The sequence below is a fragment of the Pararge aegeria genome, chromosome 26, assembly GCF_905163445.1.
Source record: "Pararge aegeria chromosome 26, ilParAegt1.1, whole genome shotgun sequence".
In the NCBI taxonomy this organism is placed as follows: domain Eukaryota; kingdom Metazoa; phylum Arthropoda; class Insecta; order Lepidoptera; family Nymphalidae; genus Pararge; species Pararge aegeria.
The window spans coordinates 9097208-9120504 of NC_053205.1; the positions used below are offsets into that span (position 1 = coordinate 9097208).

Consider the following 23297-nt stretch of genomic DNA (forward strand, 5'->3'; position numbering starts at 1 on the left):
AATTTAGAAATGTTTTTATGAACGTACATTAAATTTTCAAATATGTACTGACTATACACTGTCATTATTTCAAAATCTTTAAATTTATCTCTTAATGACTCTCTCGGACCCATTTTGTATATCGAACGAACAGCCCTCTTCTGCAGCACGATAATAGTGCTAATATCAGCAGCATTACCCTAAAGTAAAACACCATATGACATAATGCTGTGAAAGTAACTAAAATATACCAGTCTAGCAGTTTCTACGTCGGTCATATCTTCTTTACCGCATAGGCAGCAGAACTAAGCCTGTTCGATATGCTATTTCTATGAGGCTATAATGGTCATCATAAGAAGGTTCAGAGTAACTCAGCGGGCGATGGAGAGAGCTATGCTCGGAGTATCTCAGAAATGAGGAGATCCGTAGAGGAACCAGAGTTACTGACATAGCTCAACGAGACGCGAAGCTGAAGTGGCAATAGGCGGGGCACATAGCTCGGAGAAAGGATGGACGTTGGGGTCTCAAGGTGCTGGAATGGCAGCCCCGCAAGCTCAGCGTTGGTCGACCCCCCACGATGTGGACAGACGATATGAAGCGCGTCGCAGGTAGCCGCTGGACCTAAGCGACACAAAACACCTAAATACCTATGTCCAGCAGTTGGCGTCTATCGGTTGATATGATGGTCTTTCTCTCTCTGCTCTCCGTCCTTCCAACTAACTCTGACAAAAATGCAGTTGACAGCTTCTGGTCTTGAAGTGAGATGAAGGTCAAGGCCATAAGAACAAAAAAACTTTCACGTTAGGAAGTATGGATTGCCTTTTGGTTTTATGGTTTACTTACTTTAGATAACCAAGGCCGTAATCGACGCCGGCCCAGTGCGGATCAGTGGACTCCACACGCCTTGGAAAACATTAGGGGGAACTCCCTGCATTCAGGTTTTCTTCACGATGTTTTCCTTCACGTTTGAAGCAAGTGATATTGTTTATTGCTTAAAACAAACATAGCTTACAAAAGTTACAGGTGGGATTCGAACTAGGCCCCTCGAAAGTGAAACCCTAACCACTGGGCCATCACCACTCAACCATTAAATAGTACAGTCGGTATATTTTTTTAAGTAAGTAAATCCTCTTATTTAGAAGTCGGTTACGAAATCAAGCAGCCATAAAGATTCACAAAGCTCCAATAAATGCCTGAATCATATACGACGTAACTCATTCAAGTTTATCAATTGAGTTGACGGCGCGAATTAATTTATTGGACCGGGTCGCGGGTTCAGTTCCATGTTCGTGTAAAATTACAATATCGTTGTTCATTTGTGAGCTGTGAAGATTTATTTTAGCTCTGTAGTGGGCAGTGGCGTGCACTTCATAGATGCCGCACTACACCGCTGAAGAAAGTGATATTTCAATTACTCGAAACGCACATAACTCGGAAAAGTTAGATATGCGTGCTGGGATTCAAACCTACTTGAAATAAAGGTATTTTGAAAAAAAAATCGAAACCCGCGTGATTTGGAACCATTATAATTTCCCGAGGGATTCAAGATAAAAGTAAAATCGACGGCCGATTGGCGCAGTTTGCAGCGACCCTGCTTTCTGAGCCCAAGGCCGTGGGTTCGATTCCCGCAACTGGAAAATGTTTGTGTGATGAGTATGAATGTTTGTCTGTGTCTGGGTATTTATATGTATATTCTAAGTATTTATGCATATTATTCATAGAAATATTCATCAGTCGTCTTAGTACATAAAGCTACACTTACTTTGGGACTAGATGGCGGTGTGTGTATTGTCGTAGTATATTTATTTATTTGTTATTTATTTAAAATATCCGAGACGCGCCTACCCAATGCGCTATCGCTGCTTTTTATTTTTATTTGGTAACTATGACCCATCTATACAATAACAGAAAAATTAAAAACGAAACTAAATCAAAGAAAAATTAATATGCAATATACAAAACGTTACAAATTAAAATTTCTGCGTCCAGGTAGCCCTACGTGGAGTTTAATGTACAACTTGTAAATCGGAGAGTCGTATCGATTTATTAGTGCTTTCAGAATGCCGTAACTGCTTACCCACGTTCTTTTCATCAAAGATGCTATTCGTTTTCTTCTGATGGCAAAAAAGTCATCAGTATGAGCCCTATTGTGTTATTGTCCTTTTATATTAATATATACTAGCTATTGCCCGCGACTTCGTCTGCTTTTGTTTTTTGATGTGGCGTTTTATTTAGTTGTAGTTCTAAAAAAAATTAAAGTATTCAGTATCGCTTTATCGCCTTATCGGGGTTTGCTGCTGTCCGCTTGACGGCGTTATGGTATAAAATCGGCGAACACCTTCTATCCCCCTCCCGAAAGAACTGAGCTTAATTTCGGGATAAAAAGATCCTATATTAATTCTAATACCTTCAGAAATATGTGTACAAAGTTTCATGAGGATCGGTTAATTAGTTTTTGCGTGAAAGCGTAACAAACAAACTTACATTGACATTTATAATATTAGTAGGGATAGGGATTACGCTATTTAATATCTCTATATAAATCACATAACACTTTATTATATAAGTTTAAAGAGGTAGAAAATGCTTTGGCATTAAGTCAGACTTTTGTTAACCATATTTTTTTTTTGGTGTGCGATAAAGAGTTTAACAAAAACAAGTAAAGATTTTAAACTAAGATTTTCGTGGTTAATGAACATTTCTTAAATATAGTTCAACCAAGGTAATATTTTGGATTGGTCGATATTTCGACCCAGTTGCATGGATCGTGGTTACGACGGGACTCACTTGACACTCGCCTTCGCCATGCGTAGAATTTGCTCAGAATTAGGAATATCTTTACGCGGCGCGATTCTCACACAATAACATTATAATATTATCAAAATTAAGCTTAATTTGCTATACTTCGCGAAAAGCAGGAGAATCTGTGAGAACACCAAACAGATCTTCGGCAATATACCCTCTACGCACGTTTCGCTCTGAAACCGGAGCATCCTCAGGAGATGTTGACTTTACAATGAATGAATAATTAATTATTCATTGTCAGTTTGGTGTGGAGTATAAGGATTGAAGAAATTATAAATTACACCACACAGATTCTCCTGCTTTTCGCGGAGTATAGCAAATTAAGCTTAATTTTGATAATATATCATGGATTTCCGCAAAGTAACGCCTGCTTCTATCCAATATATAACATTATAACATTTAAGTTCCGGCACTTTGTTAAAAATACGCTAGCCGCACGCGAAACGTCACACTTCAAACCGAAATATCGACAAATCCAAAATATTATCGTGGTATGTACCCTTTGAACTATATTTAAGAAACATATATTATATTTGAAATTTATACGTATTCCGTCATTATTCAAATTCAAATTCAAATTCAAAATCTTTATTTGCGTGATTGCAGGTTAACAAATTTGACTTTAAACTAAAACATAACAAGTTACGTGTCAATCTGCCATTCTATGGCGTGCAAATTATAATAACACCTTGATTATAAAATTATTTTTCCAATTTATAATTATATTTTTCCAATTTATATTTCTGACAAAATGTCAGAAAATTAAGGTATCAAAAATTGTGAAATTAAATTACAATGTCAACTTAAAATTAAATAATGTAAAGTAAACCAAAATATAAACCTAGAAATACAATAATTTTAGCCTTTGATTTGAGATATTCGTCTACTGAATAAAATTGTCGAAGCATAAGCCATTCAATAATTTTAATCTTAAATTTAGGCAGGCAAAATAAAGTATTTGGTAATTTGTTATAAATTGTATATATAACAAATTAAATACAGTAAACATTTCTTTTATATAAAGTGAGGTTTACTTTGGGCCATACTAATTTATTACCCCGCCTACAATCCTTCGCCTGCTGTACTTTTTTAGTTATAAAGTAATGTCCATACTTTTTTACAAATAGGCACATTTCCTTAATATACATGCAGGGTAAAGTATTCGTCACAATAACACGAGGTTATCAAAGCTACAAAGACCATACACCAATTAATCAATGTACAGACGAATTAATTTCAATTTTACTACCATAATGTCACCGGCGCGAGTTGTGACCAATTAATTATGCTATCAGTTATCAGAGGACAATAGAATGGTTATTCTTATTGACATTATTTACAACCGTTTTATAGTTTGTGTATAACAGATATATGCTGTGATATATTAGTAATTTCGTATTTGACGGCCGATTGGCGCAGTTGGCAGCGACCCTGCTTTCTGAGTCAAAGGCCGTGGGTTCGATTCCCACAACTGGAAAATGTCTGTGTGACGAAAATGATTACTTTTCAGTGTCTGGGTGTTTATATTTATATTCTAAGTATTTCTGTATATTATTAAAAAAAATATATATTCATCAGTCATCTTAGTACCCCTAACACAAGCTAAGCTTACTTGGGGCGAAATGCGATGTGCGTATTGTCGTAGTATATTTTTTTTTTATCCTTTCAAAGGAGTAAATTTTTCATTAGGCCTTTCGAGGCTCAAAAAACTCAAATATAAAGTGAGACATCAATACAACTGAGTCGTTGGACAACATGTCAGGTCAATATTAACCGACACGGTTATAGTGTAAGAGCTAGTATATGATGATGGATGGGAATTATTTGAGACTGTCGACCGCCCTTTTTATTGTGCAGCTTAATGGCTACCTCCGACCCTTTGGCAGGTTTTTTTATTTCACTCAGTCTCACCTGGTGACGATGCAGTCTTGGTAACAGGCTAAACTGTTAGGGAGGACGGTTGCTGCGCGACATCGCACCGGAACCCCATATCGCTTAGCAGCACGTCTTTGTCGGTTGGGTAGTAACTAGCCACGGCCGAAGCCTCCCACCAGACCGGACAGAAATTATAAATTTTTAAATTACCCTTCCCAGGGATGGAACACTGAACCTTCAAGTTAAAACCACAGGGCTTACCGCTGCGCCAAAATGGATGGAGGTAATATGCGACTCCCCCCCGGCAAAAAGGGTCTACCAGAACTAAAAACCACCATGGCTAGTCCCTCTTGTTAGCTTTGGTAGACACCCGGGGAACCCGTTGTATACTTCCCTGTCGTCTACCAACGACCCCAGCCGGTTGCGGCTCCTACGTTAACAGGGAGAAGATCGGGACAGTTGGAATTTATTCTGGTTCGATCTGCTTCGGCCGGATGTCGGTAGGATGGTAACTAGCCAAATAAGTGCCGCTAAGAGACTAAGAGTTCCGGTACAATCCAGCGTTTCTTTATTTCTTTCCTGCAAATAATAATAAAAAATAAATAAAAAATATCTACGGCAATACACTCATCGCCATCTAGCCCCAAAGTAAGCGTAGCTTGTGTTATGGGTGCTAAGATAACTGAAGTATATTTTTATGAATAATATACATAAATACTTAGAAAATACATATAAACACTCAGACACTGAAAAACATCATGCTCATCAACATTTTCCAGTAGTGGGAATCGAACCCACGGCCGATTGGCGCAGTGGGCAGCGACCCTGCTTTCTGAGTCCAATCTCTGATATTCATCAGTCATCTTAGTACCCATAACACAAGCTACGCTTACTTTGGGGCTAGATTGCGATGTGTGTATTGTCGTAGTATATTTATTTATTTATTTATTAATATTTATATTTATTCATTTATTTATTATTATTTATATTTATTCGCTGTATAATCATCTTTATGTCTGTGAAAGTTCCATCAAAATATATACGTTTCAGAGATCAACAGGCTCAAACAGAGAGACAGACAGTCAAAAGGGTTTGCGTTCATTTTGTAATAATTTTACCAGGCATTTAATCAATTCTATCTCCTAACTTCTGATCACGTGGAGATACTACGAATATACACATATACAATTGGTATAAGTTACGTGTATATGCATTGAGTGTAAAGCCATTATTTGGACTGTCAAACAGACATTTGTATGGTTCGATTGCATTGCTCCCACAGGACTTCTTACGGCCGTCTCTCAGCGGCTAGTGATGTGACATGAGAGCTGTTTGCCGGCTGTCGCTAGTCGAAGGTCGGGTTTATCAGTGCCTGGCTAATATTTGCTCACGATATCGATATCGACGAAATCCCGGTGGACAATGCATTCTTTCCGGCTCGACATGTCAACACAGATTATGTAAGGGTGGCCTTTTTTAAATGTCAAATACCAACAGCGTTGTATTGGATTTACCGGATTTAGTCCTGTTTTTATTACCCTCTGACTCAGAAGGTAGGGTTGACATAACCCTTCCGATTGGTTGATTGGTTTTAATTATAGTAATAATTGCGGGACCAAGCAGTTGGGCCACCTGATAGAGATCGCTCACCTGATACAGATGGTTCAACCGATACAGATGGTTCACCTGATACAGATGGTTCACCTGTTATAGATGGTTCACCTGATACAGATGGTTCACCTGATACAGATGGTTCACCTGATACAGAGGGCTTACCTGATAGCAATCGCTCACCTGATAGAGATCGCTCACCTGATACAGATGGCTCACCTGATACAGATGGCTCATATAAGTACTTGTGAAAGATCAAGTTCGTTTATTTGTAGAAACTCAATAATAACTTTAGTTCCTAGTATTTAGGTTTTTAAGATAATTTTGTTTGTAACCATATTATATTATGGATAGCTATAAAAGTTCTCTATAAACTAACATTTAAAGTATACGAAGAAATAAAACAAAACGAAGAGAAATATTATTCTTTATCCTCCTTATGAAAAACACTATCTCTAATATCTTAATGTTCCCTCAAATTCTCACTACATCGAAGTCATTGGTAACCCAACCAATTAAGATAAAGATCAGATAAAACCCGCCCACAATTAGTTAGTAAGTCATCGATATCGATAATTAACAATAAAGGTTTGAGAATGGTACCTTGACTCACCCCAAAACGATAAATCATGGAAAAATACCTTAAGAATGTTAGTTTAGTATAGCGGTGGTACTACGTTATCTTTATTTCTATTCTACTTCAACTTTCAAGGTAGCTCTTGACCCACTTGGTGGTAAGTGATTCTGCAGTTATACTGCATGGTAGCAAGCTAACCTGTTAAGTTATGTTAAACCCAGTCCCCTTATCAGTTTCTAAGCGGCATCGTACCGAAACGCCAAACCGCCTTGTAATACACACGGCCGAAGTTTCCCAGTAGACTTTGTCAGAGGAAATTCCTCAACTGCATCTGCCAGAGATAGCGCCCAAAACGTCCTACTTGTCATACGGCAGCGGTTACTAAACTGCTAGGGAGGTTGCCATAGCGGTATAATACTAGCTGTTGATCGCGTGCTTCATCCGCGTTTTTCACAAATCGCCTCTTGCCAAAGATCAAGTTTATCGGTTGCTGTGGTTGCTTAGTTAGCATGGACAAACAAACCAACAAACACACTCATTTGGAGAGATACACGTTAGGAAAACTCAAGATGGATTTAATGAAAACGAATATCTCTTAAAGGTTGTGATTGTCGTTACTTTTTTATTTTTATATACATTATTAAGTAACACAAAAAAATAACGGTCTAAAAGTACAGGCCCAAAAATGCCTTGACGCACTCCTATCCAGTAAATCATACTAAACATACGATTTCAAATTGTGACCACGAATAAAAAGGCAAGATCATAAATTTAAGATAAACGCCTTTTTAACTGAGCGTTGACTAATAAATTATGATTTATCCGTTTTGATAAAACATTCTGATCAACACTGTCGAAGGCTTGTGTAGATACGATTTACAAATTAAAATTCTTTAACTTTTTTCTACAATTACTTTATTTTTTTATTTACTGAGAATTTGGCTGGTAACAGTAAAATATGAACTACTCTTGCCCGCATTTTCGTCCGCGTTTATTATGTTTTTTTACAAATCCAGTGGGAACCCTTTGTTTATCTGGTTTTATACCAGGTAAACAACGGTTAATGGAGTAGTCTCTGTATGTTACTCTCTGTTCTTCTAAGTCTATGCCAAAAATCAAGCCGATTCGTAGCGTAGAAAGGAAATACTGTTTTCCAGTATTGTAACTGGGTGCTTTAGACCGATCAAGTTCGGACTGACCGATACTTGAGAACCTGTTCTTATTCTGATATCGGCTCATATACGGGCGTTAAGTACCGTCAACTCTTAGTCACTCAGTTAAGCACATAAAGGTCAGAACTCTCTATTACTCTTTATTAACCTATGGCTTCAACGCCCTTATTGACTATACCATTAGCACCCATTTATTGGTATTTAGATGAATTCGAAGTTTATAGTCACGTTTTTGTCATCACAATCAGATGTGTTAACGGCAGTGGCGTGCACTTCATACGTGCACGAAAGCACTGCATACCCTAAAATTGAAATATAGCCCGGATTTATTCCATTTTATGCAATTTTCCTGCTGTATGCATACCCTGGTAAGAAACCCAGTGCACGCCACTGGTTAACGCCTACGACACCGGGAGGTATCTATGCAGTCGTTTTTTTTTTTTATTTATTTATTTATATATATGTATAAAAACAAGGTTTACATATATTATAAAAAGTCCTAATTTGGCCATGGTTGGGGTGAGTATCTGACTCCTAACTAGTTACATCTGTATTTATATAGAAATACCCACCAACTCAATATCATGAATATTGGTTGTTAACCAAATATAGTTTTCATTGTTTCTTCACACCAACCCATTACCGGCCCTCTACAGTGCACGGGTCTCTTCTAACAATGAGAAGTGGTTAAGGCTGTAGTCCACCACACTGGCCCAGTGCGGATTGGTGGACTCCACACACCTTCGAGAACATTACCCTCCCTCCTGACAAGGTTGCGGTCGAGCTCAAACAGTATCCTGAATATGTTAGCGGGAAAGTTTGATTCACCTATCTTGCAACACTTCATGTCGGTGCTTGTACGGTGAAGCAAATTATATTGAATTTATTCTTTAATCTAATATAATTAATTAATACTAACATAGTCGTTTAAGATGTATTACTAACAAAGGTGGACCTTTGTTGTCTTAATAAAGAGATTATTATTATTATTATTATTATTATGTAGAACTTATATATAAATATATCTACGTCTGAAATGGGTTGATGTGATGAAGGTAATGAACTAGTTTAGTGATCTTTTATAATACTCACGCGTTACGTAGGTACATATTTCGTAAGGTTAAACTGGTGATAATATGCTTTAGTTTAATTTATATGTTTTTCTTTGTTACAGGTATGCATTTTAAACAACTAAAAGCCAACAAACAACTGAAGGAGGCATTCAGTTTATTTTCAGCCTACTGATTTTGTACAAATTAAACAGGCATCTGACATCAGTTCTCACAAGAGATATGTCTTTTGTGAACACCGGTGTCAGATGTTTTTGCACGAGATGATGCTCTGCTCCCGATGTATGAAAGTCAAGGACTTTTCGAAACTAAAAATTACCTTGTTTTTCTCACATTGCACTTATAGAATAATCCCTACTCATATTATGTAAGTTGTGAATGTAAGTTTGTTTGTTACGCTTTCACGCAAAAACTACTTAACCGATCCTCATGAAACTTTGTACACATATTCTTAGAAGTGTTAGAAGTAATATAAGATACTTTTTATCCCGAAATTAAGCTCGGTTCCTTTGGGAGAGGGGATGAAAGTGTTTTACGATTTATACCATAACTCCGACAAATTATAACCGATTTAAATAATTATTTTTGTACTATAGAGGTTATAATATGTGTTTAATTTTGTCCAAACTGTGGTTGGAGATAGAGGACAGAACTCCTCAGCGGACAGCAGCAAACCCCTCATTCAAGGCTTAGCGATACTGAGTACTTTAAATTTTTCTAGAACTACAACTAAATTGAATGCCACACCAAAAAACAAAATCAAACGCAGACGAAGTCGCGGGCAACAGCTAGTATTATCATATAACAAAAAACATTCGTTTTAAAGTATTTGATATTTAATTGAGGACGTCCGGATGTCTGCCCTGATCGTACAAAAAGAAAAAGAAAGAAAGAAAGAAAGAAACATTTATTTTTTACATTGCGCCACACATTACAATATTCACAACACCACATATGTTATGTGTGGCACAACCTAGAAAAAAGGTGCCAGCTCAGCATTGTGCTGCATGCGCCAGTGGGAGCATACAGCGCTGATTTTCAGTTGGCACCTTGTACCAGGTAACACCACGGAAATACGTAGCCATCTACTGACCACATTTTAAGCTTAGTTTAAAAAAAAAAAAACTAACTAAATAAATCCACAACAATAATAATAATAAACTAAAGTAACATATATTTATATAAACTTGAAAATAAAAACGTACATATATCATAAACTTATTAAGATACACAGTGTAATATAATAGTGATAAAATTATTAAGTGGTAAAGTAAAGTATAGTAAAGTATACAGACTGTCTCGAGAGAAAAGATGACTCCGCCACATGTTCTTGGAATTCCACCTGTTTGGCCAATAAATATTGTTTAATTTGGTTCTTAAATCCAAACTTACTTTTAAAGTTCTTGATTGGCGGAGAAATATTATTCCAACACTTCGTGGCGGAGTACGTGAACGAGCCCCTAAACGCAGCAGTACGATGAAGTGGGATGCGAAGCTGGTTTCGACTGCTTCGAAGCTTCCTTTCATCGTCACTAACCCAATTCAGTTTATTTATTAAATACAAAGGCTTACCTTGCTTTATTACGCCATAGAGAAGACCTGCAAGATGCAACTTCCTTCTAGAACCCATTTTTATCAAAACAGAGGATTGCTTTAATAAATAATAATAAATAGATATACTACGACAATACACACATCGCCATCTAGCCCCAAAGTAAGCGTAGCTTGTGTTATGGGTACTAAGATTACTGCTGAATATTTTTATGAATAATATACATTAACACTTATAATATACAGATAAACACCCAGAAACTGGAATATAATCATGTTCATTACACAAACATTTTCCAGTTGTTGGAATCGAACCCACGGCCTGGATTCAGAAAGCAGGGTCGCTGCCCACTGCGCCAATCGGCCGTCAGATTTAATGCTCACAATGATGGCGTACTCACGATGCGCCGTGGGTGTTTGGTTAAACATGTTGCGTTAAGGTGGATACTGCTCACTCACTCCTTTTTTTTTTTAAATCCCCTACAAGCAGTGGCGTGCACAGATGATATAAAATCAAGTAAATCTCCAGTACGAGTTATAAATTTGACGATTTGGTATTGAAGGCCGATTTTGGATTCTTACACAACATTTGACCGTTAAACCTAAGTTTAACTGTTCTCACTTGACTGGATTCATTTGGATTAAACATTTTTTGTGGTAACTCGAGACAGACGCGTCGGTCAGGAATTCGATCCCGGGTGAGGCAAAAAACGGATAAGGCGGGGATTTTTACTCTAATGAACCGAAGCTATTTTTGAAAAAAAATAATTCCTTCTGCTTAGCTCACTGCCTTCTAAGTGTAGTAAATTGCTTTTCGAAAATTGTGACTGTGTAACTATCACAGTTTATGAGTTACAGCCTGGTAACTGACGAACTGATAGACAGACAGACGCCCAGGGTACCGAACCCTAAAAAGCTGTAATTAAAAAACAGATATGTAAATATTTTTGATTTAAAAGCTGGGCAACTATAGTTGCTTTGACTTAACTTTTAATGTTAATCTATAGATTAACATTAAAAGTTAAGTCAATGCAAAAGTTTTGTGTATGCCTTAACGTCTTTATTTAGGGTTCCGCACCCAAAGGGTAAAATATCCTATTACTGAAACTCTGTGTCTGTCTGTCCGTCCACAGACATGGCTGTATCTCATGAACCGTGATAATAAAAAAATACTTACAAACTATGTATCTCTTCCCTTCCCCCCCTAATTGTAGGAACTGAAATTTATATATTGGTAGGTCAAGAATTACCCTAGGAATCATGTTATAAAGCGTATACTCAAACGCACAAAGGAGTTCTGCACCTTTCGCGGAAAATATGCAGATATCACTAATTTATTTCCGTTTCTCATTAAGTCGGTTGTTAATATCAGCTTTTTGTTTAAAAATAATAATATTTATATGATTTAGAGATATATGATAGCCTTTTAACTGTTACTATCGAGCAGAAAAAAACATTTTTTTTTTATTAACTCATTACACATAATATACATCACAGGTCTTAATGTAAAGGTGTAAGCATAAACTCAAAAGAATTTTTCCGTACACCCAGCAGATGACAAACTTTTGCTTGGATAGTGAAATTCAAAAATTCTAAATTTCTTTATTCATGTAGGCCAATCACAGGAACTTATGAAGCGTTCATACATATATATGTTTACATAATTGTAAGGGGATGATAACTTCGTTCGCCAGCTTAAACCTAAAGTTACGAGGGTTCCAAACGCGCCCTGGTCTAAGAAAGGCCCACAACAAACTTAGCCGGGTAAATTTCATTTTCGTTATCACCATATCACAGTAAATTAATATTAAGCTATGAAGCTAGAGCCATTCACACCCAAGCTTTTTTATCGTTTAAGTGATACTTAATATTATCACAAGATTTTGTACGCAAGTATCTATTTCTGTAAGCTTACGTTTTGATTGATTAGTATATTCACAATTAATGCTACAAAATCGTTACTTATTCACATTACCATTTAGAATGCGGGTAGGTCGATAATGCTAAATATAAAATCTTTTGTTTACGTTCCATAATTTAAAAGGACTCCTATGATAACATTAGACATGATTTTAATAGGTACAGGTACGGAACCTCTCGAATCCGAGTCCGACTCGCGCTTACCTGACCGGCCGTATTTAGTTGTAATGAAGGTAGGGCTGTCAACCTCGTCAAATCGTACGGTTTCGTATTGTAAGGTTTCCAAGCTTATAAACCATTTAAGCCGTTTTGAGCTTTTTTGCGGTTAACCCTTCGCCCGGTTAACTAAATGATTTCGTTCCAAACATTTACTCTACGTAAAAAATATAAATATGCCACGACACTCCCATAAGTTGTGGGATATTTTATAAAAATTGGGGCGAAACACTCACTTTTTCTTATTTCTTGATGCAAACACGACAAAAAACGGCGTACATCTTTTTACGCCTACGGATACGCGGGGTTAAGATATGGCGTTATTTTGTAGGGGAAATACCACAAATGTACACGACCTATTTAGATTACAAAAAAAATGCATACGAATAATAGTTATCTATACTTATAATAAAACTTTAACTGGAAGATTACAGTACATTTAATATATTTAGAAAATTTGGATCGGGGAATGCTTTATAATTGACACTGAGTCCAAAACAGTTTTTTATTAAATTTTTGTCTGTCTGTCTGATTGTCTGTGTGTCCGTCCGGGCATCACGTGAAAACTACTGAACGGATTTAAATAAAAGTTGGTACAGTAGTAGCTGGTAGTTAATATAAATAAAAACAGACCTTATTTCATAAAATTAAACATCCTAACTCTTCCCTCCATATATATCTATGAAATCTGCAAATTTTCAAAAATAAATTAAATGCCCCCAAATTAAAAATTAGCACTACACAATCTAAGTCCATATATGCAATGTCTATGAAAATATTTAACCAATATTTTTCTATAAGACACATTGAATTTTCAATGATATTTTTTTTTTAATTTATTTTTGATCATTCCCAATAAAATTGGTTACCTTACTAAACAACGTCTTACTTATGTTTATAAAATTCATAAAATTATTTAACTAAAAAAAAAATGGCTACGCCCAATATGGGTGTACATACGTTACCTTATATAATAAGATTTATTTCAAATATTGTATTATAATAATTACATTATGTATTGTGCTGAATAAATGTAAATTGAAATTATATTATTTGACAATCCTCCCTCACAGTACATATTTCCACGTTCGACATCTCGAGTGACAATTCAATGCAACGCAACGTAAAACAACAAAAAAATAAAAAGCACGAATTACTATTAAATTCAAACACAGATAGCCATCTAGCCCCAAAGTGCGCGTAGCTTGTGTTATGGGTACTGAGATGACTGGTGTATATTTTTATGAATAATATACATAAATACTTAGAATATGCATATAAACACCCAGACACTGAAAAACATTCATGACATCCCACAAACATTTTCCAGTTGTGGGAATCGAACTCACGGCCTTGGACTCAGAAGGCAGGGTCGCTGGCAACTGCGCCACTCGGCCGTCTAATGTTGTACTTTTATTTTTCCTTATGTACTTTTTGTGGTGTGCAATAAAAGTATATTCATTCATTCATTCATTCAAAGCGTCCCTAGCTAACGATTTCAACGGCTAACCCAATGAATACACCATCAAATCTTAACTCATAATAGTTAACGGTACCACACTAACCATCAGCTATTTATACCTACTAAATTCATGTGTGTTTGTTGTTTACATTGCGTTCGCTAATTTCCCCGGAAACTGACACTTTCTAACCATTTTCCCACCGTGATTACCAAATGTTATAAAACTTTAAACCGCTTCGGTTCGTTGGGTACAGATTAAGAGATCTCATGTCCGTTTTTACTAACGTTAAACAAGGTAATGCCTAAATAATGAGCGCCTAATATTCCAAGGAATACATCAACCGTTCACCAATAGTTATCACCAAAGAGTTGGTGAAACGATTTTTTTATAGACATAGCCTAAATTGAATGCCTAATGATTAAGCGATGTCTATAAAAAAGTCTAGATTTAGTGAAAACGGGCATTCGGAGCTGTAATAAATAAATATACTCCGACAACACACACATCTCCATCTAGGCCCAAAGTAAGCGTAGCTTGTGTTATGGGTACTAATTTGACTGATGAATATTTTTTTTTGAATATAATACACATAAATGCTTATAATATAAAAGCTGTTGCCCGCGACTTCGTCTTCGTTTGATTTTGTTATTTCATGTTGCATTAAATTTAGCTGCAGTTCTAAAAAAAATAAGTATTCAGTATCGCTAAGCCTTAAATGAGGGGTTTTCTGCTGTCCGCTGAGGAGTTTTGTTTTCTATCTCCAACCACAGTTTGGGCAAAACTAAACACAAGTTATAACCTCTATAGTATAAAAATAATTATTTAAATCGGTTATAATTTGTCGGAGTTATGGTATAAAATCTTCAAGCACTTTCATCCCCTCTCCCAGAGGAACCGAGCTTAATTTCGGAATAAAAAGTATCCTATGTTACTTCTAACACTTCCAAGAATATGTGTACAAAGTTTCATGTGGATCGGTTAAGTAGTTTTTGCGTGAAAGCGTAACAAACAAACTTACATTGACATTTATAATATTAGTAGGGATAGGGATATATACAGATAAACGCCCAGACACTGAAAAACATTTATGTTCATCACACATACATTCTCCAGTTGTGGGAATCGAACACACGGCCTTGGACTAAGCAAGTAGGATCGCTGCCCACCGCGCCAGTCGGCCGTCGAAAATAATAGAATAATGTCGTTTTTAACCTCATTTTGGAATATTCAGCATCTTAATATAAGATTTATTTTTAAAATAAAGCCATAGAGTAGACTGCTTTTATCTCAAAGCAAACATTTTGAGAGACTGCCGGCAGCCAAAATAAATAGAAACTGTATTAGTTTAGGAGTTATTTCCGCGCGGATGGACGCATGACAATCTTCCAAGAAAACGGAATTATTTTCGAGGGCAAAATATTTCGGCGAGATTAAGGACTAAAATATTTTATATTATCTTTACCAAAGACTGACTTCTGCACCTTTCGCAGACGATATGCAGATGTCACTAGTTTATGACCATTTCTTGTAAGTCGACTGTTTATATCCACTTTTTGTTTATAAAGACTAATATGTTGTCTTACAAATACTATATTGTTATAAATTTATAATTTATAATATTACTAGATGTGCCTTGCCTCTTCGTAATTTTGGGAGGCAGCGTACTGCTACGTAGTCTACACCTATAGTCATACATGAGATTATGAGATTTTCTCACAAACATTTTTTTATCTTACGTAATTTTTTTTTCAATGAAAAGTATACTATATTAGTTCTTATACCTCCAAGTATATGTATAAAAAGTTTCATTAAGATCGGTTTACTAGTTTTCGCGTGAAAGCGTAACAAACAAACTTATATTCACATTTATAATATTAGTAGGGATAGGGATAGGGAAGGGATAGGGAAAGGGGTAATATAATGTATAGTAGGATTTATCTATATCCCTAAGACCCTAACGTTCATAATTTTTATGTCTTACTGCCTATCTGCCTGTCTTTTTGTCCGAGGTAATTTTTGAACGATTAAACCAATTTAATTAGGGCTCTATCAGTCTCACGGCTGACCTTGGGTCCCCTCTCTTATGGGAGACAGAATTTTAAAGCAAACACCCAACACGCTGCTCCGATGCGGGGAAGCGGGCTTCGGAAACGAGATTACCACTGTGATTATTAGTTGATCATAAGGGCGTGTGCACACTATAGACCAAAGTAAAAAGGTCGTTGACCCCTGCATGCATAGGTGTGCGGCACAGATTTGCAGCCAGTGTGCGCATGGCGGCGCAGCTATGTTGCGGCACGCGTCGCCACTCACAATCCTGCAGCTAATCAGCTTCCCTTTGTTGGAGGACATATTTGCATTTGCTCTCTGAGGGCGATGTAGTGATGTTCACCAAAAATCGGGACCCGAAAATTCGGGACGTAAAAATCGGGACTAAACAGATTTTTACGTCCCGAATTTTCTGGACTGCAGCGCAACTGGTTACGACGCAAAGTACGCAATTTTATAATCGGTAAGCGACCGATTAACTTGTATAAAATTGCGAAGAGGAAGTGGCGATAGTGGCCCAGTGGGTGGGACTTCGGCTTCACTTTCGGGGGGAAAAGTTCGCATCCGAGTTCGCAATTAGGATATCACTTTCTTCCACGGCGAAGGAAAATATCATGAGGAAACCTGCATGCGTGAGAGTTCTCCACAAACTACTAAAAGGTGTGTGGAGTCCACCAATCCGCACTGGGCCAGCGTGGTGGACTTATTACTTTTAAAATAATTTAAAAAAACTAGCACTTACATTACAAGTGCTATTTTTTTTTTATTATTATATTAATACTTCCCATACTTCAGCTACAGAATCGGAGGAGCCACCGATGTGCAGCCGGCTTTTAAGGTTTTCTTTATCCGCCACTTAAATCTCCATTTAAACTTACGGAGGACATCCACGAAGGATCGATCTACACAACTGGCAAATGTTATTGTAATGAACATGAATGTTTTTCAGTGTCTTGGTGTTATTATGTATATTATAAGTATTTATGTATATTCTTCATAAAAATATTCGGCAGTCATCTTAGTACCCATAACACAAGCTACGCTTACTTTGGGGCTAGATGGCGATGTGTGTATTGTTGTAGTATATTTATTAAAAAAAAAAAAAAAAACTTGATATGGATTTAAAGTGACTTTTACTTTTTTTCTTAAAAATCTTAGCTAAGCTTAGCTAATTTACTTGGGGATTTTTGGTCTATTAAATTGAAGTTAAATATTTTCGTTGAAGTAGTTTTTTTATTAAATCAAAGAATTTGCCGAAAAGAATCAACCGAAGGCTGATTTTGGTATTACTCGGCATAAGTCTCCGTCCTAGAAATGCTTTAGCATAAATCGGGACATACATAAACATTTTCCGGGACGTCCGTTGTTATTCGGGACGCATAATTGCGTGTGATTGCCACAACACTAGGTTGTGGAGTTTGTACTGTGTACGACCCTATTGTAACGTATTTGTAATGGGCAGTACCCGGGGCTACGGTTTACTGGATTTGGATTTTGAATTTTTTATTGCTCACGTCACTACTTGAGTTGAGTTGAGTTTTACAGTACAATTTTTAGTTGTAATAAAAATTATTATTTTTCAGAAAACCCGTGTCTAAAGCCACTAAATAGTACAACGGAAAATTAAAAAAAAAATATATATATTTTAATTTTTCTGCTAGCCGGCTAACATGGACAGTCTTAAGATGGTAGCGGGCTAACCTGTTAGGGAGTATGGTAGTGAAGTTTGTCACCCGACTAATGACAGGCCTAAGAAGGTGGCGTGCCGTGTAGCGCACGTCTCTCTGGAGGATTTGGCAACGATCAGGCCATTGATGATAGGACCCGCCATGAATTGGGGGGTGAAAACCTTGGCGAGAGTGCGGTGAATACGCAAGTGAACCCCGTGCTCTAACCTATAGGTCTATCGAAGGACACACAGAGTTTTTAGTGGGTGCAAGTCCCACATAACTTCTCTGTTTCCTCCCACGGAGTGGTATGCGTCAGGCATTTTCTCTGTATGAAAAAAAAAAAAAAAAAAAGTAGGGAGTATGGTAGTCATACTCCTAATCGGTTTCTACGCGACATCGCATCATCACCACACGTCTTTGTCGGTGGTAATGAAAATAAAAGTAAAGCCTAATACCATCTGCCAATGAAAATTCCATCCAAATAGGTCCATCCCATTTGGAGGTTAGCCATCTTTAAGAAATAATAAAATATATATTTTTTTTAATTTTCCGTTTTACTACTGACTGGCTTGAGACATGGGGTTTTTTGGAAAATATATTTTTTTATTAAAACTAAAATTAGTATTGTTATGCCAAAGCCTCCCACCAGACCAGATTAGCGAAAATTCAGGAATGATAAATTCCCAAATACAACTGCCGGGAATCGAACCCGGGTCCTCCTACTTGCGACGCAGCAGCAGTGAGCATGATCTGACGGCCTAGTCATATTAATGTGCCTAAATGGGTACATTGCCGAAGATCTGTTTGGTGTGGAGTATAAAGATTGAAGAAATTATAGATTACACCATAATTACAGTACCTATAGCAAATTAATCTTAATTTTCATAATATATTATGGATTTCCGAAAAGTAGCGCCTGCTTCTATGCAATACATATAAAGATTTCCACACGAACGGGGTCGCGGGAATAACTAGTGTACCAAAAAAGAACAATACCCTACCATCTAAATCTAAAAGCAAATACTTAGCTAAAATTATACGTATACTGTACTGAATAAATAATTCACTAAACTACATACTCTGCCTGCCGGCTAGACACGCTTTAGTTCTAAACGCTGCGAGTGTAAAATCAAAAACCACTTTGATCCCCCAACCCTATAACAACCGACCCCTGGTACAATCGACCCCTATGCCACCGAAAATTAGTTCTTTTCATCTCCGAGATAGCGTGCATAACCCTTTAACTCTGTAACTAACTAAGCCTTGGTTAAATAGACCCCTAGCTGCCGAAAATTAGTCCTTTAGCACTTAAAAATAGTGTTTATAATCGTCTTAAACCTAAAAACGCGAAGTTTTACTTAAATTCTTTTAAAATAGTCCTTGAAACGTTGGGTTAGAATTTAAATTGTTTTAGAACGTAACAAAATGGCGGCTTAAGGGTGAACACGTGCTCTTTCCCATCGAGTGACCGATGGAGTTCTGGAATTTCTTGATTTAGATCTGAATAATGAGTGCAACAATGATTCTTTGTGATGGAATTAAATGGAGAGGCGTTTGAATTAATAAGAGGTCACGTGACAGTTTGTTAGATACATTAATGTAACAGATAAGGGTGCCACGATAGCCAAATGCAACAGTGTGCAGGCGATGAATGAATGTGCAGCGTCGAACAAACTCAAGTGTGTTTCGGGATGCGAAGAATATTAATTTTATTAGTTTGTGTGAAAATAAAAAAAAACGTGTGTGTACTTATGTACACGCGACAGACGTTATGCTTCTTGGGCGTAACAGGATAAAAATCTTTTCATCAATTTCATCTTTCGCCTTATTCTGCGGTAGTAGAAATAGGTATTTAATACATTGAAAAAGGTATTTAACGCTAAGCAGAAGCAGGAGGTATTCGGTTCATAGTTAACTCTATAATCTACTCTAAAACTCTATAATAATAAGAGCTGTACGGTCAATATATAAACTTAAATCACGCGAATCCCTCCGTGAGAAGTTTAAAGAAATAGGCTTAGAACTTACTGTAGCTTCACAATATATTTATAACAATATAGTATTTGTAAGACAACATATTAGTCTTTATAAACAAAAAGTGGACATAAACAGTCGACTTACAAGAAATGGTCATAAATTAGTGTCATCTGCATATCGTCTGCGTAAGGTACAGGGATCATTTGTGGGTGTGAGTATACGCTTTTATAATATGATTCCTAAGGTGATTTTGGACCTGCCAATGCACAAGTTTAAAGAATTTGTTAAAACACACTTATTACAGCGAGGTTACTATACAATTGATGAATTTTTTAATGACAAGGTTGCTTGGAAGCTTCCGGCTCCGCTTTCAGCTCTCACAAGATAGAAAAATGAATGTTAAAATGCAAAATGTAAATTGTTGATGTTGGAAAAGAGCAACTGCTGAGTTTCTTGCCGGCTTCTTCTCGGTAGAATCTGCCTTCCGAACCGGTGGTAGAATCACTACAAACAGACAGACTTGACGTTTCAAAAGTGCTTATATTAGGCCTACTTGAAATAAATGAATTTTGAATTTTGAATCTCTTCGTGACGGTTATCAAACAATATAGTTGTGAGATGGTGATAACAAAAAAAAAAACACCCGGCTAAGTTTGTTGTGGGCTTTTCCTTAGACCAGGACGCGTTTGGAACCCTCGTAGCTTTAGTTTTAAGTTTACGAATGTGGTTATCGCCATCATCTCACTACCGTGATGCGTACATAAGAATTATCTTATGTACGCATCAAAAGTGCCACCTATGGGCACCTACTTGAATAAAGATATTTTTGACTTTGACTTTGACTTTGACTTTGATCTTAAAACTGAAGGTGTTCAGATAATATTATAATGAATACTCTCAAAATCACATCTTAAATATCAATCGTTGTGAATCTAATAATGCGCAATCGAACCAAATTTTACTCGCGCAATATTTTTTTTTTTTTTTTATAAATTTATAATTTTATTAGTGTTTTTACCTACACTTCGAATAGAATTAAATTTTTTTTTTTAATTTTAAGTGGATATAATGATATTCGAAACCGACAGGATTTGAACCTGCCACTCTCTGGCAATCGCGGCCTGAGCGCTTTCTTTACGCCCTAACTAAGCAACCAATTTATTAGCTTTGAGTTAAAAGGACGGAGAGTAACATAAGCTACTTTTTATCCCAGAGAAACATTCGATTCCCACGGGATTTTTAATAAAACGTAATAAACGCGTCCGAAAAACGTGGGAAATAGTTTTATGAGAATTATATTTAAAAAAAGTTAGCATTTATTAAAATTTTATTTTCAAAAAGTTAGCATTTATGAGAATTGTATTTTAAAAATTATTATTTTTCAAATTGTCATTGTGTAAGAGAACATTTATTTATTAGAAATATGTCCTGTACAAATATGTACAGGACATATTTGTTAATTTACAGCGATAAATACTAATGCTGATTTGAATAATCTTAACTGAACTTACAAATATTATCTGTCTCTAGTAAGCCGGCAGGTAATAAAAATATTAATTTCTTGAATGCGGTCTTATCAAAGATCTTTGGACCTGTGGGGCAGAAATGACCCTATCGCTGTCTTTCTCCAACCAGGGTTTAAAGACAGAGACGTTTAATATGCCCCTTTTTTGCTCTCGTTTTTGCGGTTATTAGTTTTACTATTCGTTCATTCTAATGTTTTAAGATAACATCGTGGTATGTTAAAGGCAAAGTTTTTTTTGTAATGTAAGATTTTGAAACAACCGTTTTTTAACAGATGCTTGTTTAATCAACAAGACGAGTTGGAAATATGGTACACCTATAATGAACAATATATAATAATGTCAATTCTGTTGCACAACTATTTTTTTATACCACTAAAAGTCAGCTCATACGGTTGCCAGTTAAAATAAGTCTAAGTAAGACCTCCTGCTAATAAACTATCTCTAAGTGAGAAAGAAAGATAAATCTAAAAAAAAACATGGAAAAATTAGATTTCGCCAAAAAACTGGTGTGTAATATTAATTTTATTCTGTTATTGCACGCCTCATAACCGAAGCGTTGAGGTGGGTATTACTGTCATTTTACGCACACCGAAAGATTCTCCAACTTCAAAAGGCACTTTTTTCATTCTTTACAGCTTTATAAGTGAATATAAATAGACAAATGTTGTGAAAAAAAACTATTTTTAACACTCTAATATTTTTAAATTTCTTTTTAATATTTAAACGAATTAAATAATTGATTAAAAAAGTTCTGTCTTGGACGTCCGTCTGTATGAGCGGATCTCGTATCTTGTGGTCACGATAACGAGCGAAATACTTCACTTATCGAGTTGGTTTTTTTTTATAGGTTCAGTGTTATGAGGAATAGAAGCCTATTACTTTTCACGGTATACTTATATGTAGTTTAATTATTTTTAAATAAATACTTATACAAATTTACAAATAATCTCAATTTTATTGTATTTAATGAGATTTTGGGGCGTGCACTTTTTGACATTCCAACTATTTTGTATTAATGGTGATAGCGGCCACAGAAATATCTCATCTGTTAAAATTTCAACCGTCTAACTATCAAGGTTCATGACAAACAGCCTAGTGCCAGACAGACATTCAGATAAGCTGACTCTTAGTACGTAGAGTCGGATCCTAAAAACAAACTTCACAATTGTAATTTTCGGATTCCGCACTTATGCTTTCTTCATATACAACGTGGAAATGGAAACCAAAATATTCCTTTACATGATTTAGAGGTACATGATTTACTGTCTCTGAGACTTATCTGTGAAACCGAAACGCTAATAGTTTATGAGTAAACCACTGCCATAGTTTTTACTGAAATAAATCAGATACAGTCCATCACCTGCAAAATTAAAATCAAGTGACTCCTGTCACTCTATTAGGTACGCGTCGCGTAGCGTAGGTACTATGCTTGCGTCAGTCTTTTATCTGCAATAGGGTTGTCATAAGTAAACATTTAGAATGTTTCAAATTAGTTTGTATGGAAAAGTAAATATACTTCGTTTGATTTCATATTTTTAAAGGATGATTCCTTTGTCTGGTGGGAGGCTTCGGCCGTGGCTAGTTACCACCCTACCGGCAAAGACGTGCCGCTAAGCGATTTAGTGTTTCGGTGCGATGTCGTGTAGAAACCGATTAGGGGTATGACTACCATACTCCCTAACAGGTTAGCCCGCTACCATCTTTGACTGCTTCATTACTTACCACCAGGTGAGAGGGCTAACTTGTACTGGAATTAAAAATTATATCCTTATGCATGCTTCAACAGTATGTCGTAATTCGGTTACACGTTGTATGTCAAGATGCTATGACGAAAGA

The 23297-nt window shown here is 36.3% G+C and overlaps 1 protein-coding gene across 1 annotated transcript in view; it reads left to right on the forward strand.

The window, feature by feature from the left end:
- Positions 1–23297, forward strand: part of LOC120635400 (protein slit) — a 190088-nt gene that overhangs the window by 23184 nt on the left and 143607 nt on the right. The gene's annotated exons all lie outside the window — the stretch shown is intronic.